Genomic DNA, 25154 nt, shown 5'->3' with positions numbered 1-25154 from the left:
GCAATTACTGTGCTTCATCGTCAATATGTATGTCCAAGGGATACAATAAACCTGAAGTGAAGCATCGGAATCAAAAACTGGTCTCACAGGAAAGGCACAAGTCACAGACAGGAAGAAGAGTCAGTCTTCTTTAACTTAAGTTGGCATTGTGCCTTTTGTTTTTATTTCCGATGCAATCTCTGTATTACATCGTCAGTATGAAGGTCCAAGGGATACAGTAAACCTGGTGTGAAGCATCGGAATCTAAAACTGGCCTCACAGGAAAGGCTCAAATCATAAACAGTAAAAAGAGTCAGTCTCCTTGTACTTAAGTCGGCACTGCGCCTATTGTATTTATTTCCGATGCAATTTCTGTGTTTCACCGTCAAAATGAAGGCCCAAGGGATACAGTAAACCTGAAGTGAAGCATCGGAATCTAAAACTGGTCTCACAGGAAAGGCCCAAATCACAGACAGTAAGAAGAGTTAGTCTTCTTTAACTTAAGTTGGCATTCTGCATTTTGTATTTAATTGTGTTGCAAGGGATTGTGTTTCAACGTCTATATGTAGGTCCATGGGATACACTAAACCTGAGGTGAAGCATCGGAATATATTATTGGCCTCACAGGAAAGGCTCAAATCATAGACAGTAAGAAGAGTCAGCCCTCTTGTACTTAAGTTGGCATTGTGCCTTTTGTATTAATTTCCGATGCAATTTCTGTGTTTCATCGTCAATATGAAGGTCCAAGGGATACACTAAACCTGATGTGAATCATTGGAATCTAAAACTGGCCTCACAGGAGATGCTCAAATCGTAGACAGTAAGAAGAGGCAGTCTTCTTGTATGTAAGTAGGCATTTTTCCTCTTGTATTTATTTCCGGTGCAATTTCAGTGTTTCATCGTCAATATGAAGGTCCAAGGGATACTGTAAACCTGAGGTGAAGCATCAGAATCTAAAACTAGTCTCACAGTTAGGGCTCAAATTATAGACTGTAAGAAGAGTCAGTCTTCTTGTACTTAAGTCAGCATTGTGCCTTTTGAATTGATTTCCGACGCAAGTTCTGTGTATCATCGTCAATATGAAGGGCCAAGGGATACAATAAACCTAAAGTGAAGCATCGGAATCTAAAACTGGTCTCACAGGAAAGGCTCAAATAACAGACAGGATGAAGAGGCAGTCTTCTATAACTTAAGTCGGCATTGTGCATTTTGTATTTAATTCGGATGCAATTTCTGTGTTTCATCGTCAGTATGTAGGTCCAAGGGATACAATAAACCTGAAGTGAAGCATCGGAATCAAAAACTGGTCTCACAGGAAAGGCACAAGTCACAGACAGGAAGAGGAGTCAGTCTTCTTTAACTTAAGTTGGCATTGTGCCTTTTGTTTTTATTTCCGATGCAATTTCTGTGTTTCATCGTCAGTATGAAGGTCCAAGGGATACACTAAACATGATGTGAAGCATCGGAATCTAAAACTGGCCTCACAGGAGAGGCTCAAATCTTAGACAGTAAGAAGAGGCAGTCTTCTTGAATGTAAGTCGGCATTGTGCCTCTTGTATTTATTTCCGGTGCATTTTCAGTGTTTCATTGTCAATATGAAGGTCCAAGGGATACAGTAAACCTGAGGTGAAGCATCAGAATCTAAAACTAGTCTCACAGAGAGGGCTTCAATTACAGACTGTACGAAGAGTCAGTCTTCTTGTACTTAAGTCAGCATTGTACCTTTCGAATTGATTTCCGATGCAATTTCTGTGTTTCATCGTCAATATGAAGGTCCAAGGGATACAGTAAACCTGAGGTGAAGCATCAGAATCTAAAACTAGTCTCACAGAAAGGGCTCAAATTACAGACTGTAAGAAGAGTCAGTCTTCTTGTACTTAAGTCAGCATTGTGCCTTTTGTATTGATTTCCAATGCAATTTCAGTGTTTCATCGTCAATATGAAGGTCCATGGGATACACTAAACCTGAGGTGCAGCATCGGTATCTAGAACTGGCCTCACAGGAACGGCTCAAGTCATAGACAGTAAGTAGAGTCAGTCTTCTTGTATTTACGTCGGTATTGTGCCCTTAGTATTTAATTCGGATGCAATTTCTGTGTTTCATCGTCAATATGAATGTCTAAATGATACAATAAACCTGAAGTGTAGCATCGGAATCTAAAACTGGTCTCACAGGAAAGGCTCAAATCACAGACAAGGAGAAGAGTCAGTCTTCTTTAACTTAAGTCGGCATTGTGTCTTTTGTATTTATTTCCGATGCAATTTCTGTGTTTCATCGTCAATATGAAGGTCCAAGGGATACAGTAAACCGGAGGTGAAGCATCAGAATTTAAAACTAGTCTCACAGAAAGGGCTCAAATTATAGACTGTAAGAAGAGTCAGTCTTCTAAGTCAGCATTGTGACTTTTGTATTGATTTCCGATGCAATTTCTGTGTTTCAACGTCAATATGAAGGTCCAAGGGAGACAGTAAACCTGAGGTGAAGCATCGGAATCTAAAACTGGCCTCACAGGAAAGACTCAAATCAGAGACAGTAAAAAGAGTCATTCCTCTTGTATGTATGTCGACATTGTGCCTTTTGTATTTAGCTCCGATGCAATTTCTGTCTTTCATAGTAAATATGATGGTCGAAGGGATACAGTAAACCTGAAGTGAAGCATCGGAATCTAAATCTGGTCTGACAGGAAAGGCTCAAATCATAGACAGTAAGAACAGTCATTCTTATTTAACTGAAGTCGGTATTATGCCTTTTGTATTCAATTCGGATGCAATTTCTGTGTTTCATCCTCAATATGTAGATCCAAGGGATACAATAAACCAGAAGTGAAGCATCGGAGTCAAAATCTGGTCTTACAGGAAAGGCACAAATCACAGACAGGAAGAAGAGTCAGTCTCCTTTAACTTAAGTTGGCATTGTTCCTTTTGTGCCTATTTACGATGCTATTTCTGTCGTAGATCGTCAATATGAAGGTCCAAGGGATACAGTAAACCTGAGGTGAAGCATCGGAATCTAAAACTGTTCTCACAGGAAAGGGTCAAATCATAGACAGTAAGAAGAGTTAGTCCTCTTGTACTTAAGTCCTCATTGTGTCTCTTGTATTTATTTCCGATGCAACTTCTGTGTTTCATCGGCAACATGAAGGCCCAAGGGATACTGTAAACCTGAAGTGAAGCATCGGAATTAAAAACTGGTCTCACGGGAATGGCTCAAATCACAGACAGTAAGAAGAGATAGACTTCTTTAACTTAAGTCGGCATTGTGCCTTTTGTATTTTATTTCCGATGCAGTTTCTGTGTTTCATCGTCAGTATGTAGGTCCAAGGGATACAGTCAACCTGTGGTGAAGCATCGGTATCTAAAACTGGCCTCACAGGAAAGGCTCAAATCAGAAACAGTCAGAAGAGTCAGTCTTCCTGTACATAAGTCGACATTGTGCCTATTGTATTTATTTCCGATGCAATTTCTGTGTTTCATCGTCAATTAGAAGGCCCAAGGGATACAGTAAACCTAAAGTGAAGCATCGGAATCTAAAACTGGTCTCACGGGAATGGCTCAAATCACAGACAGTAAGAAGAGATAGACTTCTTTAACTTAAGTCGGCATTGTGCCTTTTGAATTTAATTCCGTTGCAATTGATTGTGTTTCAACGTCAATATGAAGGTCCTAGGGATACACTAAACCTGAGGTGAAGCATCGGAATCTAAAACTGGCCTCACAGGAAAGGCCCAAATCATAGACAGAAAGAAGAGTCAGCCTTCTTGTACTTAAGTCGGCATTGTGCTTATTGTATGTATTTCCGATGCAATTTCTGTGTTCCATCGTCAATATGAAGGCCCAAGGGATACAGTAAACCTGAAGAGTAGCATCGGAATCTAAAACTGGTCTCACAGGAAAGGCTCAAATCACAGACAGGAAGAAGAGTCAGTCTTTCTTAGCTTAAGTCGGCATTGTGTCTTTTGTATTAATTTCCGATGCTATATCTGTGTTTCATCGTCAATATAAAGGTCCAAGGGATATAGTAAACCTGAGGTGAAGCATCAGAATCTAATACTAGTCTCACAGAATGGGCTGAAATTGTAGACAGTAAGAAGAGTCAGTCTTCTTTTACTTAAGTCGGCATTGTGTCTTTTGTATTTATTTCCGATGCTATCTCTGTGTTTCATCGTCAATATGAAGGTCCAAGGGATACAGTAAACCTGAGATGAAGCATCGAAATCAAAAACTGGTCTCAGAGGAAAGGCTCAAATCACAGACAGGAAGGAGAGTCAGTCTTTCTTACTTAAGTCGGCATTGTGTCTTTTGTATTAATACCCGATGCAATTTCTGTGTTTCATCGTCAATATTAAGGTCCAAGGGATATAGTAAACCTGAGGTGAAGCATCAGAATCGAAGACTAGTCTCACAGAATGGGCTCAAATTGTAGACAGTAAGACTAATCAGTCTTCTTTTACTTAAGTCGGCATTGTGCCTTTTGTATTTATTTCCGATGCAATTTCTCTGTTTCATCGTCAATATGAAGGTCCGAGGGATACAGTAAACCTGAGGTGATGCAACGGAATCTAAAACTGGCCTCACAGGAAAGGCTCGAATCATAGATGCTAAGAAGAGTCAGTCTTCTTGTATTTAAGTAGGCATTGTGCGTTTTGTATTTATTTCCGACACAATTTCTGTGTTTCATCGTCAATATGAAGGTCTAAGGTATGCAGTAAACCTGAGGTGAAGCATCGGAATCTAAAACTGGCCTCACAAGAAAGGCTCAAATCATAGACAGTAAGAAGATTCAGCCTTCTTGTACTTAAGTCGGCATTGTGCCTTTTGTATTTATTTCCGATGCTATTTCTGTGTTTCATCGTCAATATGAAGGTCCAAGGGATACAGTAAACCTGAGGTGAAGCATCGAAATCAAAAACTGGTCTCACAGGTAAGACTCAAATCATAGACAGTAAGAAGAGTTAGTCTTCTTGTATTTAAGTTGGCATTGTGCCTTTTGTATTTAATTCCGATGCAATTTCTGTGTTTCATCGGCAATATGAAGGGCCAAGAGATACAGTAAACGTGAAGTGAAGCATCGGAATTTAAAACTGGTCTCACAGGAAATCCTCAAATCACAGACAGTAAGAAGAGTCAGTCTTCTTTAACTTAAATCGACATTGTGCCTTTTGTATTTAATTGCGATGCAATTTCTGTGTTTCATCGTCAACACGAAGGTCCAAGGGATACAGTAAACCTGTTGTGAAGCATCGGAATCTAAAACTGGCCTCAAGGGAGAGGCTCAAATCTGAGATAGTGAGAAGAGTCAGTCTTCTTGTGAATAAGTAGGCTTTGTGCCTCTTGTATTTATTTCCGGTGCAATTTCAGTGTTTCATCGTCAATATGAAGTTCCAAGGGATACAGTAAGCCTGAGGTGAAGCATCGGAATATAAAACTGGTCTCACAGGAAAGACTCAAACCATAGACACTAAGAAGAGTCAGTCTTCTTGTACTTAAGTCGGCATTGTGCCTTTTGAATTTATTTCCGATGCCATTTCTATGTTTCATCGTCAATATGAAGGTCCAAGGGATACAGTAAACCTGATGTGAAGCATCGGAATCTAAAACTAGTATCACAGGAAAGGCTCAAAACATAGACAGTAAGTAGGGTCAGTCTTCTTTAACTTAAATTGGCATTGTGCCCTTAGTATTTAATTCGGATGCAATTTCTGTGTTTCATCGCCAATATGAAGCACAAAGGGATACAACAAACCTGAAGTGAAGCATCGGAATCTAAAACTGGTCTCACAGGAAAGGCTCAAATCACAGACAGGAAGAAGAGTCAGTCTTCTTTAACTTAAGTCGGCATTATGTCTTTTCTATTCATTTCCGATGCAATATCTGTGTTTCATCGGCAATATGAAGGTCCAAGGGAGACAGTAAACCTGAGGTGAAGCATCGGAATCTAAAATTGGCCACACAGGAAAGGCTCAAAACAGAGACAGTAAGAAGAGTCATTCTTCTTGTATCTATGTCGGCATTGTGAATTTTGTATTTAATTCCGATGCAATTTCTGTGTTTCATCGTCAATATGAAGGGCCAAGGGATACAATAAACCTGAAGTGAAGCATCGGAATCTAAAACTGGTCTCACAGGAAAGGCTCAAATCGCAGACAGGAAGAAAGTCAGTCATCTTTACCTTCAGTTGGCATTTTGCCTTTTGTGTATACTTCCGATGCAATTTCTATGTCTCATCGTCAATATGAATGACCAAGGGATACAGTAAACCTGAGGGGAGGCATCGAAATCTAATACTGGCCTCACAGGAAAGGCTCAAATCATAGACAGTAAGAAGAGTCAGTCTTCTTGTATGTAAGTTGGCATTGTGCCTCTTGTATTTATTTCCGATGCAATATCTGTGTTTCATCGTCTATATGAAGGTCCATAGGATACACTAAACCTGATGTGAAGCATCGGAATCTAAAACTGGCCTCACAGGAGAGGCTCAAATCATAGACAGTAAGGAGAGTCAGTCTTCTTGTATGTAAGTTGGCATTGTGCCTCTTGTATTTATTTCCGGTGCAATTTCTGTGTTACGTCGTCAGTATGAAGGTCCAAGGGATACAGTAAACCTGATGTGAAGCATCGGAATGTAAAACTGGCCTCACAGGAAAGGCTCAAATCATAAACATTAAAAAGAGTCAGTCTTCTTGTACTTAAGTCGGCATTGTGCCTTTTGTATTTATTTCCGATGCAATATCTGTGTTTCATCGTCTATATGAAGGTCCATAGGATACACTAAACCTGATGTGAAGCATCGGAATCTAAAACTGGCCTCACAGGAGAGGCTCAGAACATAGACAGTAAGGAGAGTCAGTGTTCTTCTATGTAAGTTGGCATTGTGCCTCTTGTAATTATTTCCGGTGCAATTTCAGTGTTTCATCGTCAATATGAAGGTCCAATGGATACAGTAAACCTGAGGTGAAGCATCGGACTCTAAAACCGGCCTCACAGGAGAGGCTCAAATCTTAGACAGTAAGAAGAGTCAGTCTTCTTGTATGTAAGTAGGAATTGTGCCTCTTGTATTTATTTCCAGTGCAATTTCAGTGTTTCATCGTCAATATGAAGGTCCAAGGGATACAGTAAACCTGAGGTGAAGCATCAGAGTCTAAAATAAGTCTCACAGAAAGGGCTCAAATTATAGACTGTAAGAAGAGTCAGTCTTCTTGAACTTAAGTCAGCATTGTGCCTTTTGTATTGATTTCCGATGCAATTTCTGTGTTTCATCGTCAATATGAAGGTCCAAGGGATACAGTACACCTGAGGTGAAGCATCGGAATCTAAAACTGGCCTCACAGGAAAGGCTCGATCATAGACGGTAAGAAGAGTCAGTCTTCTTGTATTTAAGTAAGAATTGTGCCTTTTGTATTTATTTCCGATGCAATTTCTGTGTTTCATCGTCAATATGAAGGTCAAAGGGATACAGTAAACCTGAGGTGAAGCATCGGAATCTAAAACTGGCCTCACAGGAAAGGCTCAAATCATAGACAGTAAGAAGAGTCAGCCTTCTTGGACTTAAGTCGGCATTGTGCCTTTTGTATTTATTTCCGATGCCATTTCTGTATTTCAGCGTCTACATGAAGGTCCAAGGGATGCAGCAAACCTGAGGTGAAGCATCGAAATCAAAAACTGGTCTCACAGGAAATGCTCAAATCATAGACAGTAAGAACAGTCAGTCTTCTTTAACTTAAGTCGGCATTGTGCCTTTTGTATTTAATTCGGATGCAATTTCTGTGTTTCATCGTCAATATGTAGGTCCAAGGGATACAATAAACCTGAAGTGAAGCATCGGAATCAAAATTTAGTATCACAGGAAAGGCACAAGTCACAGACAGGAAGAAGAGTCAGTCTTCTTTAACTTAAGTTGGCATTGTGCCTTTTGTGTTTATTTCCGATGCAATTTCTGTGTTACATCGTCAATATGAAGGTCCAAGGGATACAGTAAACCTGAGGTGAAGCATCGGAATCTAAAACTGTTCTCACAGGAACGGCTCAAATCATAGACAGTAAGAAGAGTTAGTCATCTTGTACTTAAGTCGGCATTGTGCCGTTTGTATTTATATCCGATGGAATTTCAGTGTTTCATCGGCAATATGAAGGGCCAAGAGATACAGTAAACCTCAAATGAGGCATCGGAATGTAAATCTGGTCTCACAGGAAAGGCTCAAATCACAGACAGTAAGAAGAGTTAGCCTTCTTTAACTTAAGCCGGCATTGTGCATTTTGAATTTAATTCCGTTGCAATTGATTGTGTTTCAACGTCAATATGAAGGTCCAAGGGATACAGTAAACCTGAGGTGAAGCATCGGAATCAATTATTGGCCTCACAGGAAAGGCTCAAATCATAGACAGTAAGAAGAGTCAGTCTTCTTGTACTTAAGTCAGCATTGTGCCTTTTGTATTCAATTCGGATGCAATTTCTGTGTTTCATCGTCAATATGTAGATCCAAGGGATAGAATAAACCAGAAGTGAAGCATCGGAATCAAAATCTGGTCTTACAGGAAAGGCACAAATCACAGACAGGAAGAAGAGTCAGTCTTCATTAACTTAAGTTCGCATTGTTCCTTTTGTGTCTATTTCCGATGCTATTTCTGTCTTAGATCTTCAATATGAAGGTCCAAGGGATACAGTAAACCTGAGGTGAAGCATCGGAATCTGAAACTGTTCTAACAGGAAAGGCTCAAATCATAGACAGTAAGAAGAGTTAGTCCTATTGTACTTAAGTCGGCATTGTGTCTTTTGTATTTATTTATGATGCAATTTCTGTATTTCATCGGCAACATGAAGGCCCAAGGGATACTGTAAACCTGAAGTGAAGCATCGGAATTAAAACCTGGTCTCACAGGAAATCCTCAAATCACAGACAGTAAGAAGAGTCAATCTTCTTTAACTGAAGTCGGCATTGTGCCTTTTGTATTTAATTCCGATGCAAGTTCTGTGTACCATCGTCAATATGAAGGGCCAAGGGAAACAATAAACCTGAAGTGAAGCATCGGAATCTAAACCTGGTCTCCCAGTTAAGGCTCAAATAACAGACATGAAGAAGAGTCAGTCTTCTTTAACTTCAGTTGGCATTTTGTCTTTTGTGTTTATTTCTGCTGCAATTTCTGTGTTTCATCGTCAATATGAAGGTCCAAGGGATACACTAAACCTGATGTGAAGCATCGGATTTTAAAACTGGCCTCACAGGAGAGGCTCAAATTTTAGACAGTAAGAAGAGGCAGTCTTCTTGTATGTAAGTAGGCACTGTGCCTCTTGTATTTATTTCCGGTGCAATTTCAGTGTTTCATCGTCAATATGAAGGTCCAAGGGATACACTAAACCTGATGTGAAGCATCGGAATCTGAAACTGGCCTCACAGGAGAGGCTCAAATCATAGACAATAAGAAGAGTCAGCCTTCTTGTACTTAAGTCGGCACTGTGCCTTGTGTATTTAAATCCGATGCTATTTCTGTGTTTCATCGTCTATATGTAGGTAGAAGGGATACAATAAACCTGAAGTGAAGCATCGGAATAAAAACTGGTCTCACGGAAAAGGCACAAGTCACAGACAGGAAGAAGAGTCAGTCTTCTTGTACTTAAGACGGCATTGCGCCTATTGTACTTATTTCCGATGCTATTTCTGTGTTTCATCGTCAATATGAAGGCCCAAGGGATACAGTAAACCTGAAGTGAAGAATCGGAATCTAAAACTGGTCTTACAGGAAAGGTTCAAGTCACAGACGGTAAGAAGTGTTAGTCTTCTTTAACTTAAGTCGGCATTGTGCAATTTCTATTTAATTCCGTTGACATTGATTGTGTTTCAACGTCAATATGAAGGTCCAAGGGATACAGTAAACCTGAGGTGAAGCATCGGAATCAATTATTGGCCTCACAGGAAAGGCTCAAATCATAGACAGTAAGAAGAGTCAGTCTTCTTGTACTTAAGTCAGCATTGTGCCTTTTGTATTTATTTCCGATGCAATATCTGTGTTTCATCGTCTATATGAAGGTCCAAGGGAAACACTAAACCTGATGTGAAGCTTCGGAATCTTAAACTGGCCTCACAGGAGAGGCTCAAATCTTAGACAGTAAGAAGAGTCAGTCTTCTTGTATGTAAGTTGGCATTGTGCCTCTTGTATTTATTTCCGGTGCAATTTCAGTGTTTCATCGTCAATATGAAGGTCCAAAGGAAACAGTAAACCTGAGGTGAAGCATCGGAATCTAAAACCGGCCTCACAGGAGAGGCTCAAATCTTAGACAGTAAGAAGAGTCAGTCTGCTTGTATGTAAGTAGGAATTGTGCCTCTTGTATTTATTTCCGGTGCACTTTCAGTGTTTCATCGTCAATATGAAGGTCCAGGGGATACAGTAAACATGAGGTGAAGCATCAGAGTCTAAAACTAGTCTCACAGAAAGGGCTCAAATTATAGACTGTAAGAAGAGTCAGTCTTCTTGAACTTAAGTCAGCATTGTGCCTTTTGTATTGATTTCCGATGCAATTTCTGTGTTTCATCGTCAATATGAAGGTCCAAGGGTGACACTAAACCTAAGGTGAAGCATCGGAATCTAAAACTGGCCTCACAGGAAAGGCTCAAATCAGAGACAGTAAGAAGAGTCATTCTTCTTTTATCTATGTCTGCATTGTGCCTTTTGTATTTAATTCCGATGCAATTTCTGTGTATCATCGTCAATATGAAAGGCCATGGGATACAATAAACCTGAAGTGAAGCATCGGAATCTAAAACTGGTCTCAAAAGAAAGGCTCAAATCACAGACAGGAAGAAGAGTCAGTCTTCTTTAACTTCCTTGGCATTTTGCTATTTGTGTTTATTACCGATGCTATTTCTATGTTTCATCGTCAATATGAAGGTCCAAGGGATACAGTAAACCTGAGGGGAAGCATCGGAATCTAATATTGGCCTCTCAGGAAAGGCTCACATCATAGACAATAAGAAGAGTAAGTCTTCTTTAACTTAAGTCGGCATTCAGCTTTTGTTTTTAATTCCGTTGCAATTGTCTGTGTTTCATCGTTAATATTAAGGTCCAAGGTATACAGCAAACCTGATGTGAAGCATCAGAATCTAAAACTGGCCTCACAGGAAAGGCTCAAATCACAGACAGTAAGAAGAGTAATTCTTCTTGTATCTATATCGGCATTGTGCCTTCAGTATTTAATAGCGATGCAATTTCTGTGTATGATGGTCAATATAAAGGGCCAAGGGATACAATAAACCTGATGTGAAGCATCGGAATCTACAACTGGTCTCCCAAGAAAGGCTCAAATAACAGACGGGTAGAAGAGTCAGTCTTCTATAACTTCAGTTGGCATTTTGCCTTTTGTGTTTATTTCCGATGCAATTTCTGTCTTTCATCGTCAATATGAAGGTCCAAGGGATACACTAAACCTGACGTGAAGCATCGGAATCTGAAACTGGCCTCACAGGAGAGGCTCAAATCTTAGACAGTAAGAAGTGGCAGTCTTCTTGTATGTAAGTAGGCATTGTGCCTCTTGTATTTATTTCCGGTGCAATATCAGTGTTTCATCGTCAATATGAAGGTCCAAGGGATACAGTAAACCTGAGGTGAAGCATCAGAATCTAAAACTAGTCTCACAGAAAAGGCTCAAATTATAGACTGTAAGAAGAGTCTGTCTACTTGTACTTAAGTCAGCATTGTGCCTTTTGAATTGATTTCCGATGCAATTTCTGTGTTTCATCGTCAATATGAAGGTCCAATGGAGACAGTAAACCTGAGGTGAAGCATCGGATCTCTAAAACTGGCCTCACAGGAAAGGCTCAAATCAGAGACAGTAAGAAGAGTCATTCGTCTTGTATCTATGTCGGCATTGTGCCTTCTGTATTTAATTGCGATGCAAGTTCTGTGTACCATCGTCAATATGAAGGGCCAAGGGAAACAATAAACCTGAAGTGAAGCATCGGAATCTAAACCTGGTCTCCCACTTAAGGCTAAAATAACAGATGGGAAGGAGAGTCAGTCTTCTTTAACTTCAGTTGGCATTTTGCCTTTTGTGTTTATTTCCGATGCAATTTCTGTGTTTCATCGTCAATATGAAGGTTCAAGGGATACACTAAACCTGATGTGAAGCATCGGATTTTAAAACTGGCCTCACAGGAGAGGCTCAAATTTTAGACAGTAAGAAGAGGCACTCTTCTTGTATGTAAGTAGGCATTGTGCCTCTTGTATTTACTTCCGGTGCAATTTCAGTGTTTCATCGTGAATATGAAGGTCCAAGGTATACACTAAACCTGATGTGAAGCATCGGAATCTGAAACTGGCCTCACAAGAGGGGCTCAAATCTTAGACAGTAAGAAGAGGCAGTCTTCTTGTATGTAAGTAGGCATTGTGCCTCTTGTATTTATTTCCGGTGCAATTTCAGTGTTTCATCGACAATATGAAGGTCCAAGGGATACAGTAAACCTGAGGTGAATCATCAGAATCTAAAACTAGTCTCACAGATAGGGATCAAATTATAGACTGTGAGAAGAGTCAGTCTTCTTGTTCTTAAGTCTGCATTGTGCCTTTTGATTTGATTTCCGATGCATTTTCTGTGTTTGATCGTCAATATGAAGGTCCAATGGAGACAGTAAACCTGAGGTGAAGCATCGGAATCTAAAACTGGCCTCAGAGGAAAGGCTCATATCATAGACAATAAGATGAGTAAGTCTTCTTTAACTTAAGTCGGCATTGAGCCTTTTGTTTTTAATTCCGTTGCAATTGTCTGTGTTTCATCGTTAATATTAAGGTCCAAGGTATACAGCAAACCTGATGTGAAGCATCGGAATCTAAAACTGGCCTCACAGGAGAGGCTCAAATCATAGACAATAAGAAGAGTCAGCCTTCTTGTATTTAAGTCGGCACTGTGCCTTTTGTATTTAAATCCGATGCTATTTCTGTGTTTCATCGTCTATATGTAGGTAGAAGGGATACAATAAACCTGAAGTGAAGCATGGGAATAAAAACTGGTCTCACAGAAAAGGCACAAGTCACAGACAGGAAGAAGAGTCAGTCTTCTTGTACTTAAGTCGGCAATGCGCCTATTGTACTTATTTCCGATGCAATTTCTGTGTTTCATCGTCAAAATGAAGGCCCAAGGGATACAGTAAACCTGAAGTGAAGAATCGGAATCTAAAACTGGTCTCACAGGAAAGGCTCAAATCATAGACAGTAAGAAGAGTTAGTCTTCTTGTACTTCTGTCTGCATTGTGCCTTTTGTATTTATTTCCGATGCAATATCTGTGTGTCATCGTCTATATGAAGGTCCAAGGGATACACTAAACCTGATGTGAAGCATCGGAATCTTAAACTGGCCTCACAGGAGAGGCTCAAATCTTAGACAGTAAGAAAAGTCAGTCTTCTTGTATGTAAGTTGGCAATGTGCCTCTTGTATTTAATTCCGATGCAATTTCTGTGTATCATCGTCAATATGAAGGGCCAAGGGATACAACTAACCTGAAGTGAAGCATCGGAATCTAAAACTGGCCTCACAGGAAAGGCTTGAATCATAGACGGTAAGAAGAGTCAGTCTTATTATATTTAAGTAGGAATTTTGCCTTTTGTATCTATTTCCGATGCAATTTCTGTGTTTCATCATCAGTATGAAGGTCCAAGGGATACAGAAAACCTGAAGTGAAGCATCGGAATCTAAAACTGGTCTCACAGGAAAGTATCAAATCACAGACAGTAAGAAGAGATAGCCTTCATTAACTTAAGTCGTCATTGTGCCTTTTGTATTTATTTCCGATGCAATTTCTGTGTTTCATCGTCAATATGAAGGTCCAAGGGATACACTAAACCTGATGGGAGGCATCAGAAGTTAAAACTGGCCTCACAGGAGAGGCTCAAATCTTATACAGTTAGACGAGTCAGTCTTCTTGTATGTAAGTAGGCATTGTGCCCTTAGTATTTAATTCGGATGCAATTTCTGTGTTTCATCATCAATAAGAATGTCAAAGGGATATAATAAACCTGAAGTGAAGCATCGGAATCTAAAACTGGTCTCACAGGAAAGGCTCAAATCACAGACAGGAAGAAGAGGCAGTCTTCTTTAACTTAAGTCGGCATTGTGTCTTTTGTATTTATTTCCGATGCAATTTCTGTGTTTCATCGTCAATATGAAGGTCCAAGGGAAACAGTAAAAATGAGGTGAAGCATCAGAATCTGAAACTAGTCTCCCAGAAAGGGCTCAAATTATAGACTGTAAGAAGAGTCAGTCTTCTTGTACTTAAGTCAGCATTGTGCATTTTGTATTTAATTCGGATGCAATTTCTGTGTTTCATCGTCAATATGAAGGTCCAAGGGATACAATAAAGCTGAAGTGAAACATCGGAATCAAAAACTGGTCTCACAGGAAAGGCACAAGTCACAGACAGGAAGAAGAGTCAGTCTTCTTTAACTTACGTTGGCATTGTTCTATTTGTGTTTATTTCCGATGCTATTTCTGTCTTAGATCGTCAATATGAAGGTCCAAGGGATACAGTAAACCTGAGGTGAAGCATCGGAATCTAAAACTGTTCTCACAGGAAAGGCTCAAATCATAGTCAGTAAGAACAGTTATTCCTCTTGTACTTAAATCGGCATTGTGTCTTTTGTATTTATTTCCGATCCAATTTCTGTGTTTCATCGGCATTATGAAGGCCCAAGAGATACTGTAAACCTGAAGTGTAGCATCGGAATTAAAAACTGGTCTCACAGGATATCCTCATATCACAGACAGTAAGAAGAGTCAATGTTCTTTAACTTAAGTCGGCATTGTGCCTTTTGTATTTAATTCCGAGGCGATTTCTGTGTTTCATCGTCAGTATGAAAGTCCAAGGGATACAATAAACATGTGGTGAAGCATCGGAATCTAAAACTGACCTCACAGGAAAGGCTCTAATCATAAACAGTAAAAAGAGTCAGTCTTCTTGTACTTAAGTCGGCATTGTGCCTATTGTATTTATTTCCGATGCAATTTCTGTGTTTAATCGTCAATATGAAGCCCCAAGGGATACAGTAAACCTGAGGTGAAGCATCGGAATCTAAAACTGGTTTCACAGGAAAGGCTCAAATCACAGACAAGAAGAGGAGTCAGTCTTCTTTAACTTAAGTCGGCATTGTGTCTTTTGTATTTATTTCCGATGCAATTTCTGTGTTTCATCGTCAATATGAAGGTCCAAGGGCTACAGTAAACCTGAAGTGAAGCATCAGAATCTAAATCTAGTCTCACAGAAAGGGCTCAAAGTATAGACTGTAAGAAGAGTCAGTCTTCTTGTGCTTAAGTCAGCACTGTGCCTTTTGTATTGATTTCCGATGCAATTTCTGTGTTTCATCGTCAATATGAAGGTCCAAGGGGGACAGTAAACCTGAGGTGAAGCATCGGAATCTAAAACTCTCCTCACAGGAAAGGCTCGAATCATAGACGGTAAGCAGAGTCAGTCTTCTTGTATTTAAGTAGGAATTGTGCCTTTTGTATTTATTTTCGATGCAATTTTTGTGTTTCATCGTCAATATGAAGGCCCAAGGGGTAAAGTAAACCTGAGATTAAGCATCGGAATCTAAAACTGGCCTCACAGGAAAGGCTCAAATCATAGACAGTAAGAAGAGTATCCCTTCTTGTACTTAAGTCGGCATTGTGCCTTTTGTATTTATTTCCGATGCTATTTCTGTGTTGCTCGTCTATATTAAGGTCCAAGGGATACAGCAAACCTAAGGTGAAGCATCGAAATCAAAAACTGGTCTCACAGGAAAGGCTGAAATCATAGACAGTAAGAACAGTCAGTCTTCTTTAACTTAAGTCGTCATTGTGCTTTTTGTATTTAATTCGGATGCAATTTCAGTGTTTCATCGTCAATATGTAGATCCAAGGGATACAATAAACCTGAAGTGAAGCATCGCAATCAAAAACTGGTCTCACAGGAAAGGCACAAGTCACAGACAGGAAGAAGATTCAGTCTTCTTTAACTTAAGTTGGCATTGTGCATTTTGTGTTTTTTTCCGATGCAATTTCTGTATTACATCGTCAATATGAAGGTCCAAGGGATACAGTAAACCTGAGGTGAAGCATCGGAATCTAAAACTCTTCTCACAGGAAAGGCCTAAATCATAGACAGTAAGAAGTGTTGGTCTTCTTGTACTTAAGTCGGCATTGTGCCTTTTGTATTTATTTCCGATGCAATTTCTGTGTTTCATCGTCAATATGAAGGGCCAAGAGATACAGTAAAACTAAAGTGATGCATCGGAGTGTAAAACTGGTCTCACAGGAAAGGCTCAAATCACAGACAGTAAGAAGAGTTAGTCTTCTTTAGCTTAAGTCGGCATTGTGCATTTTGTATTTAATTCCGTTGCAATTGATTGTGTATCAACGTCAATATGAAGTCCACTGGATACAGTAAACCTGAGGTGAAGCAACGGAATCTATTATTGGCCTGACAGGAAAGGCACAAATCATAGACAGTAAGAAGAGTCAGTCTTCTTGTACTTAAGTCGGCATTGTTCATTTTGCATTTTTTTCCGATGCAATTTCTATGTTTTATCGTCAATATGACGGTCCAAGGGACACAATAAACCTGATCTGAAGCATCGGAATCTAAAACTGGCCTCACAGGAGAGGCTCAAATCTTAGACAGTAAGAAGAGTCAGTCTTCTTGTATGTAAGTAGGCATATTGCCTCTTGTATTTATTTCCGGTGCAATTTCAGTGTTTCATCGTTAATATGAAGGTCCAAGGGATACAATAATCCTGAAGTGAAGCATCGGAATTTAAAACTGGTCTCACAGGAAAGGCTCAAATCACAGACAGGAAGAAGAGTCAGTCTCCTTTAACTTATGTCGGCATTGTGTCTTTTGTATTTATTTCCGAAGCCATTTCTGTGTTTCATCGTCAATATGAAGGTCCAAGGATACAGTAAACCTGAGGTGAAGCATCAGAATCTAAAACTAGTCACACAGAAAGGGCTCAAATTATAGACTGTAAGAAGAGTCAGTCTTCTAGTACTTAAGTCAGCATTGTGCCTTCTGTATTGATTTTCGATGCAATTTCTGTGTCTCAACGTCAATATGAAGGTCCAAGGGATACACAAAACGTGATGTGAAGCATCGGAATCTAAAACTGGCCTCACAGGAAAGGCTCGAATCATAGACGGTAAGAAGAGTCAGTCTTCTTGTATATAAGTAGGAATTGTGCCTTTTGTAATTATTTCCGATGCAATTTCGGTCTTTCATCGTTAATATGAAGGTCCAAGGGATACAGTAAGCTTGAGGTGAAGCATCTGAATCTAAAACTGGCCTCACAGGAAAGGCTCAAATCATAGACAGTAAGATCAGTCAGTCTTCTTTAACTTAAGTCGTCATTGTGCCTTTTGTATTTAATTCGGATGCAATTTCTGTGTTTCATCGTCAATATGAAGGTCCAAGGGATACAATAAAGCTGAAGTGAAACATCGGAATCAAAAACTGGTCTCACAGGAAAGGCACAAGTCACAGACAGGAAGAAAGGGTCAGTCTTCTTTAACTGAAGTTGGCATTGTGCCTTTTGTATTTATTTCCGATGGAAATTCTGTGTATCATCGGCAATATGAACGTCCAAGAGATACAGTAAACCTGAAGTGAAGCATCGGAATCTAAAACTGGTATCACAGGAAAAGCTCAAATCACAGACAGTAAGAAGAGTTAGTCTTCTTTAACTTAAGTCGGCATTGTGCCCTTTGTATTCAATTCAGATACAATTTCTGAGTTTCATCGTCAATATGTAGATCCAAGTGATACAATAAACCTGGAGTGAAGCATCGGAATCAAAATCTGGTCTTACAGGAAAGGCACATATCAAAGACAGGAAGAAGAGTCAGTCTTCTTTAACTTACGTTGGGATTGTACCTTTTGTGTTTATTTCCGATGCTATTTCTGTCTTAGAGCGTCAATATGAAGGTCCAAGGGATACAGCAAACCTGAGGTGAGGCATCGGAATCTAAAACTGTTCTCACAGGAAAGGCTCAAATCATAGTCAGTAAGAACAGTTATTCCTCTTGTACTTAAATCGGCATTGTGCCTTTTGTATTTAATTCCGATGCGATTTCTGTGTTTCATCGTCAGTATGAAGGTCCAAGGGATACAGTAAACCTGTGGTGAAGCATCGGAATCAAAAACTGGTCTCACAGGAAAGGCTGAAATCATAGACAGAAAGAACAGTCAGTCTTCTTTTACTTAAGTCGTCATTGTGCCTTTTGTATTTAATTCGGATGCAATTTCTGTGTTTCATCGTCAATATGTAGAACCAAGGGATACAATAAACCTGAAGTGAAGCATCGGAATCAAAAACTGGTCTCACAGGAAAGGCACAAGTCACAGACAGGAAGAAGATTCAGTCTTCTTTAACTTAAGTTGGCATTGTGCCTTTTGTGTTTTTTTCCGATGCAATTTCTGTTACATCGTCAATATGAAGGTCCAATGGATACAGTAAACCTGAGGTGAAGCATCGGAATCTAAAACTGTTCTCACAGGAAAGGCTCACATCATAGACAGTAAGAAGTGTTTGTCTTCTTGTACTTAAGTCGGCATGGTGCATTTTGTATTTAATTCCGTTGCAGTTGATTGTGTATCAACGTCAATATGAAGTCCACTGGATACTGTAAAACTGAGGTGAAGCAACGGAATCTATTATTGGCCTGACAGGAAAGGCTCAAGTCATAGACAGTAAGAAGAGTCAGTCTTCTTGTACTTAAGTCGGCATTGTTCATTTTGTATTTTTTTCCGATGCAATTTCTGTGTTTTATCGTCAATATGACGGTCCAAGGGAAACAATAAACCTGATGTGAAGCATCGGAATCTAAAACTGGCCTCACAGGAGAGGCTCGAATCTTAGACAGTAAGAAGAGTCAGCCTTCTTGTATGTAAGTAGGCATATTGCCTCTTGTATTTATTTCCGGTGCAATTTCAGTGTTTCATCGTCAATATGAAGGTCCAAGGGATACAGTAAACCTGATGTGAAGCATCGTAATCTAAAACTGGCCTCACAGGAAAGGCTCAAATCAGAGACAGTAAGAAGAGTCATTCCTCTTGTATCTACGTCATCATTGTGCCTTTTGTATTTAATTCCGATGCAATTTCTGTCTTTCATAGTAAATATGAAGGGCGAAGGGATACAGTAAACCTGAAGTAAAGCATCGGAATCTAAAACTGGTCTGACAGCAAAGGCTCAAATCATAGACAGTAAGAACAGTCAGTCATCTTTAACTTAAGTCGGCATTGTGGTTTTGGTATTCAATTCGGATGCAATTTCTGTGTTTTATCGTCAATATGTAGATCCAAGGGATACAATAAACCTGAAGTGAAGCATCGGAATCAAATTCTGGTCGTACAGGAAAGGCACAAATCTCAGACAGGAAGAAGAGTCAGTCTTCGTTAACTTAAGTTGGCATTGTCCCTTTTGTGTTTATTTCCGATGCTATTTCTTTCTTAGATCGTCAATATGAACGTCCAAGGGATACAGTAAACCTGAGATGAAGCATCGGAATCTAAAACTGTTCTTACAGGAAGGGCTCAAATCATAGACAGTATGAAGAGTTAGTCCTCTTGTACATAAGTCGGCATTGTATCTTTTGTATTTACTTCCGATGCAATTTCTGTGTTTCATCGGCAATATGAAGGCCCAAGGGATACTGTAAACATCAAGTGAAGCATCGCAATTAAAAACTGGTCTCACAGGAAATCCTCAAATCACAGACAGTAAGAAGAGTCAATCTTCTTTAACTTACGTCGCCATTGTTTTTTTTGTATTTAATTCCGATGCAATCTCTGTGTTTCATCGTCAATATGAAGGTCCAAGGGATGCAGTAAACCTGTGGTGAAGCATCGGAACCTAAACCTGATCTCACAGGAAAGGCTCAAATCATAAACAGTAAGAAGAGTCAGTCTTCTTGTACTTAAGTCGGCATTCTGCCTATTGTATTTATATCCCATGCAATTTCTGTGTTACATCGTCAATATGAAGGCACAAGGGATACAGTAAACCTGAAGTGAAGCATCGGAATCTATAACTGGTCTGACAGGAAAGGCTCAAATCACAGACAGTAAGAAGAGATAGCCTTCATTAACTTAAGTCGGCATTGTGCCTTTTGTATTTAATTCCGTCGCAAATGATTGTGTTTCAACGCCAAAATGAAGGTCCAAGGGATACAGTAAACCTGAGGTGTAGCATCGGAATATAAAACTGGCTTCGCAGGAAAGGCTCAAATCAGAGACAGTAAGAAGAGTCATTCTACTTGTATCTAAGTCGGCATTGTGCCTTTTATATTTAATTCCGGTGCCATTTCTGCCTTTCATAGTAAATATGAAGGTCCAGGGGATACAGTAAACCTGAAGGTAAGCATCGGAATCTAAAACTGGTCTCACAGGAAAGGCTCAAATCATAGACAGTAAGAAGAGTATGTCTTCTTGTACTTAAGTCGGCATAGTGCCTTTTGTATTTATTTCCGATACAATTTCTGTGTTTCATCGTCAATACGAAGGTCCAAAGGATACAGTAAACCTGAGGTGAAGCATCAGAATCTAAAACTGGCCTCACAGGAAAGGCTCAAATCATAGAAAGTTAGAAGAGTCAGTCTTCTTGTACTTAAGTCGGCTGTGTGCCTTTGGTATTTAATTCCGTTGCAATTGTCTGTGTTTCATCGTCAATATGAAGGTCCAAGGGATACAGTAAACCTGAAGTGAAGCATCGGAATCTAAAACTGGCCTCACAGGAAAGGCTCTAATCATAGACAGTAAGAAGAGTCAGTCTTCTTGTATTAAAGTAGGCATTGTGCCTTTTGTAATTATTTACGATGCAATATCTGTGTTTCATCGTCAACATGAAGGTCCAAGGGATACAGTAAACCTTATGTGAAGCATCGGAATCTGAAACTGGACTCACAGGTTAGGCTTAAATCATAGACAGTAAGAATAATCTGACTTCTCGTACTTAAGTCCGCATTGTGCCTTTGGTATTTATTTCCGCTGCCATTTCTGTGTTCCGTCGTCAATATGAAGGTCCAAGTGAGACAGTAAACCTGAGGTGAAGCATCGACATCTAAAACTGGTCGCACAGGAAAGGCTCAAATCATAGACAGTAAGAACAGTCAGTCTTCTTAAACTTATGTCGGCATTGTGCCTTTTGTATTTAATTCGGATACAATTCCAGTGTTTCATCGTCAATATGTAGGTCCAATTGATACAATAAATCTGAAGTGAAGCATCGGAATTAAAAACTGGTCTCACAGGAAAGGCGCAAATCACAGAGAGGAAGAAGAGTGAGTCTTCTTTAACTTAAGTTAGCGTTGTGCATTTTGTGTTTGTTTTAGATGCAATTTCTGTGTTACATCATCCATATGAAGGTCCAAGGGATACACTAAACCTGATGTGAAGCATCGGAATCTAAAACTGGCCTTACAGGAAAGGCTCATATGTTAGACAGTAAGAAGAGTCAGTCTTCAGGTATGTAAGTAGGCATTGTGCCTCTTGTATTTTTTCCAGTACAATTTCAGTGTTTCATCGTCAATATGAAGGTCCAAGAGATACAGTAAACCTGAGGTGAAGCATCGGAATCTGAAAGTGGCCTCACGTTAAAGGCTGAAATCATAGACAGTAAGAGAAGTCAGTCTTCTTGTACTTAAGTGGGCATTGTGGCTTTTGTATTTATATCCGATGCCATTTCTGTGTTTCATCGTCAATATGAAGGTTCAAGGGATACAGAAAAACCTGATGTGAAGCATCGGAATCTAAAACTAGTAGCACAGGAAAGGCTCAAATCATAGACAGTTAGAGCAGTCAGTCTTCTTTAACTTAAGTCGGCATTGTGCCCTTAGTATTTAATTCGGATGCAATGTCTGTGTTTCATCGTCAATATGAAGGTCCAAGGGCTACAGTAAACCTGAAGTCAAGCATCAGAATCTAAAACAAGTCTCACAGAAAGGGCTCAAACTATAGACTGTAAGAAGAGTCAGTCTTCTTGTGCTTAAGTCAGCACTGTGCCTTTTGTATTAATTTCCGATGCAATTTCTGTGTTTCATCGTCAATATGAAGGTCCAAGGGGGACAGTAAACCTGAGGTGAAGCATCGGAATCTAAAACTCTCCTCACAGGAAAGGCTCGAATCATAGACGGTAAGAAGAGTCAGTCTTCTTGTATTTAAGTAGGAATTGTGCCTTTTGTATTTATTTTCGATGCAATTTTTGTGTTTCATCGTGAATATGAAAGTCCAAGGGATACAGTAAACCTGAGGTGAAGAATCGGAATCTAAAACTGGTCTCACAGGAAAGGCTGAAATCATAGACAGAAAGAACAGTCAGTCTTCTTTAACTTAAGTCGTCATTGTGCCTTTTGTATTTAATTCGGACGCAATTTCTGTGTTTCATCGTCAATATGTAGAACCAAGGGATACAATAAACCTGAAGTGAAGCATCGGAATCAAAAACTGGTCTCACAGGAAAGGCACAAGTCACAGACAGGAAGAAGATTCAGTCTTCTTTAACTTAAGTTGGCATTGTGCCTTTTCTGTTTTTTTCCGATGCAATTTCTGTTACATCGTCAATATGAAGGTCCAAGGGATACAGTAAACCTGAGGTGAAGCATCGGAATCTAAAACTGTTCTCACAGGAAAGGCTCAAATCATAGACAGTAAGAAGTGTTTGTCTTCTTGTACTTAAGTCGGCATGGTGCATTTTGTATTTAATTCCATTGCAATTGATTGTGTATCAACGTCAATATGAAGTCCACTGGATACTGTAAAACTGAGGTGAAGCAACGGAATCTATTATTGGCCTGACAGGAAAAGCTCAAGTCATAGACAGTAAGAAGAGTCAGTCTTCTTGTACTTAAGTCGGCATTGTTCATTTTGTATTTTTTTCCGATGCAATTTCTGTGTTTTATCGTCAATATGACGGTCCAAGGGAAACAATAAACCTGATGTGAAGCATCGGAATCTAAAACTGGCCTCACAGGAGAGGCTCGAATCTTAGACAGTAAGAAGAGTCAGCCTTCTTGTATGTAAGTAGGCATATTGCCTCTTGTATTTATTTCCGGTGCAATTTCAGTGTTTCATCGTCAATATGAAGGTCCAAGGGATACAGTAAACCTGATGTGAAGCATCGTAATCTAAAACTGGCCTCACAGGAAAGGCTCAAATCTGAGACAGTAAGAAGAGTCATTCCTCTTGTATCTACGTCATCATTGTGCCTTTTGTATTTAATTCCGATGCAATTTCTGTCTTTCATAGTAAATATGAAGGGCGAAGGGATACAGTAAACCTGAAGTAAAGCATCGGAATCTAAAACTGGTCTGACAGCAAAGGCTCAAATCATAGACAGTAAGAACAGTCAGTCATCTTTAACTTAAGTCGGCATTGTGGTTTTTGTATTCAATTCGGATGCAATTTCTGTGTTTTATCGTCAATATGTAGATCCAAGGGATACAATAAACCTGAAGTGAAGCATCGGAATCAAAATCTGGTCGTACAGGAAAGGCACAAATCTCAGACAAGAAGAAGAGTCAGTCTTCGTTAACTTAAGTTGGCATTGTCCCTTTTGTGTTTATTTCCGATGCTATTTCTTTCTTAGATCGTCAATATGAAGGTCCAAGGGATACAGTAAACCTGAGATGAAGCATCGGAATCTAAAACTGTTCTTACAGGAAGGGCTCAAATCATAGACAGTATGAAGAGTTAGTCCTCTTGTACATAAGTCGGCATTGTATCTTTTGTATTTACTTCCGATGCAATTTCTGTGTTTCATCGGCAATATGAAGGCCCAAGGGATACTGTAAACATCAAGTGAAGCATCGCAATTAAAAACTGGTCTCACAGGAAATCCTCAAATCACAGACAGTAAGAAGAGTCAATCTTCTTTAACTTACGTCGCCATTGTTTTTTTTGTATTTAATTCCGATGCAATCTCTGTGTTTCATCGTCAATATGAAGGTCCAAGGGATGCAGTAAACCTGTGGTGAAGCATCGGAACCTAAACCTGACCTCACAGGAAAGGCTCAAATCATAAACAGTAAGAAGAGTCAGTCTTCTTGTACTTAAGTCGGCATTCTGCCTATTGTATTTATATCCGATGCAATTTCTGTGTTACATCGTCAATATGAAGGCACAAGGGATACAGTAAACCTGAAGTGAAGCATCGGAATCTATAACTGGTCTGACAGGAAAGGCTCAAATCAGAGACAGTAAGCAGAGATAGCCTTCATTAACTTAAGTCGGCATTGTGCCTTTTGTATTTAATTCCGTCGCAAATGATTGTGTTTCAACGCCAAAATGAAGGTCCAAGGGATACAGTAAACCTGAGGTGTAGCATCGGAATATAAAACTGGCTTCACAGGAAAGGCTCAAATCAGAGACAGTATGAAGAGTCATTCTACTTGTATCTAAGTCGGCATTGTGCCTTTTCTATTTAATTCCGGTGCAATTTCTGTCCTTCATAGTAAATATGAAGGTCCAAGGGATACAGTAAACCTGAAGGTAAGCATCGGAATCTAAAACTGGTCTCACAGGAAAGGCTCAAATCATAGACAGTAAGAAGAGTATGTCTTCTTGTACTTAAGTCGGCATAGTGCCTTTTGTATTTATTTCCGATACAATTTCTGTGTTTCATCGTCAATACGAAGGTCCAAAGGATACAGTAAACCTGAGGTGAAGCATCAGAATCTAAAACTGGCCTCACAGGAAAGGCTCAAATCATAGAAAGTAAGAAGAGTCAGTCTTCTTGTACTTAAGTCGGCTGTGTGCCTTTGGTATTTAATTCCGTTGCAATTGTCTGTGTTTCATCGTCAATATGAAGGTCCAAGGGATACAGTAAACCTGAAGTGAAGCATCGGAATCTAAACCTGGCCTCACAGGAAAGGCTCTAATCATAGACAGTAAGAAGAGTCAGTCTTCTTGTATTAAAGTAGGCATTGTGCCTTTTGTAATTATTTACGATGCAATTTCTGTGTTTCATCGTCAACATGAAGGTCCAAGGGATACAGTAAACCTTATGTGAAGCATCGGAATCTGAAACTGGACTCACAGGTTAGGCTTAAATCATAGACAGTAAGAATAATCAGACTTCTCGTACTTAAATCCGCATTGTGCCTTTGGTATTTATTTCCGCTGCCATTTCTGTGTTCCGTCGTCAATATGAAGGTCCAAGTGAGACAGTAA

This window comes from Schistocerca piceifrons, chromosome 5, assembly GCF_021461385.2.
Source record: "Schistocerca piceifrons isolate TAMUIC-IGC-003096 chromosome 5, iqSchPice1.1, whole genome shotgun sequence".
Classification (NCBI taxonomy): Eukaryota; Metazoa; Arthropoda; class Insecta; order Orthoptera; family Acrididae; genus Schistocerca; species Schistocerca piceifrons.
Note: the sequence above shows the minus strand (reverse complement) of the source record.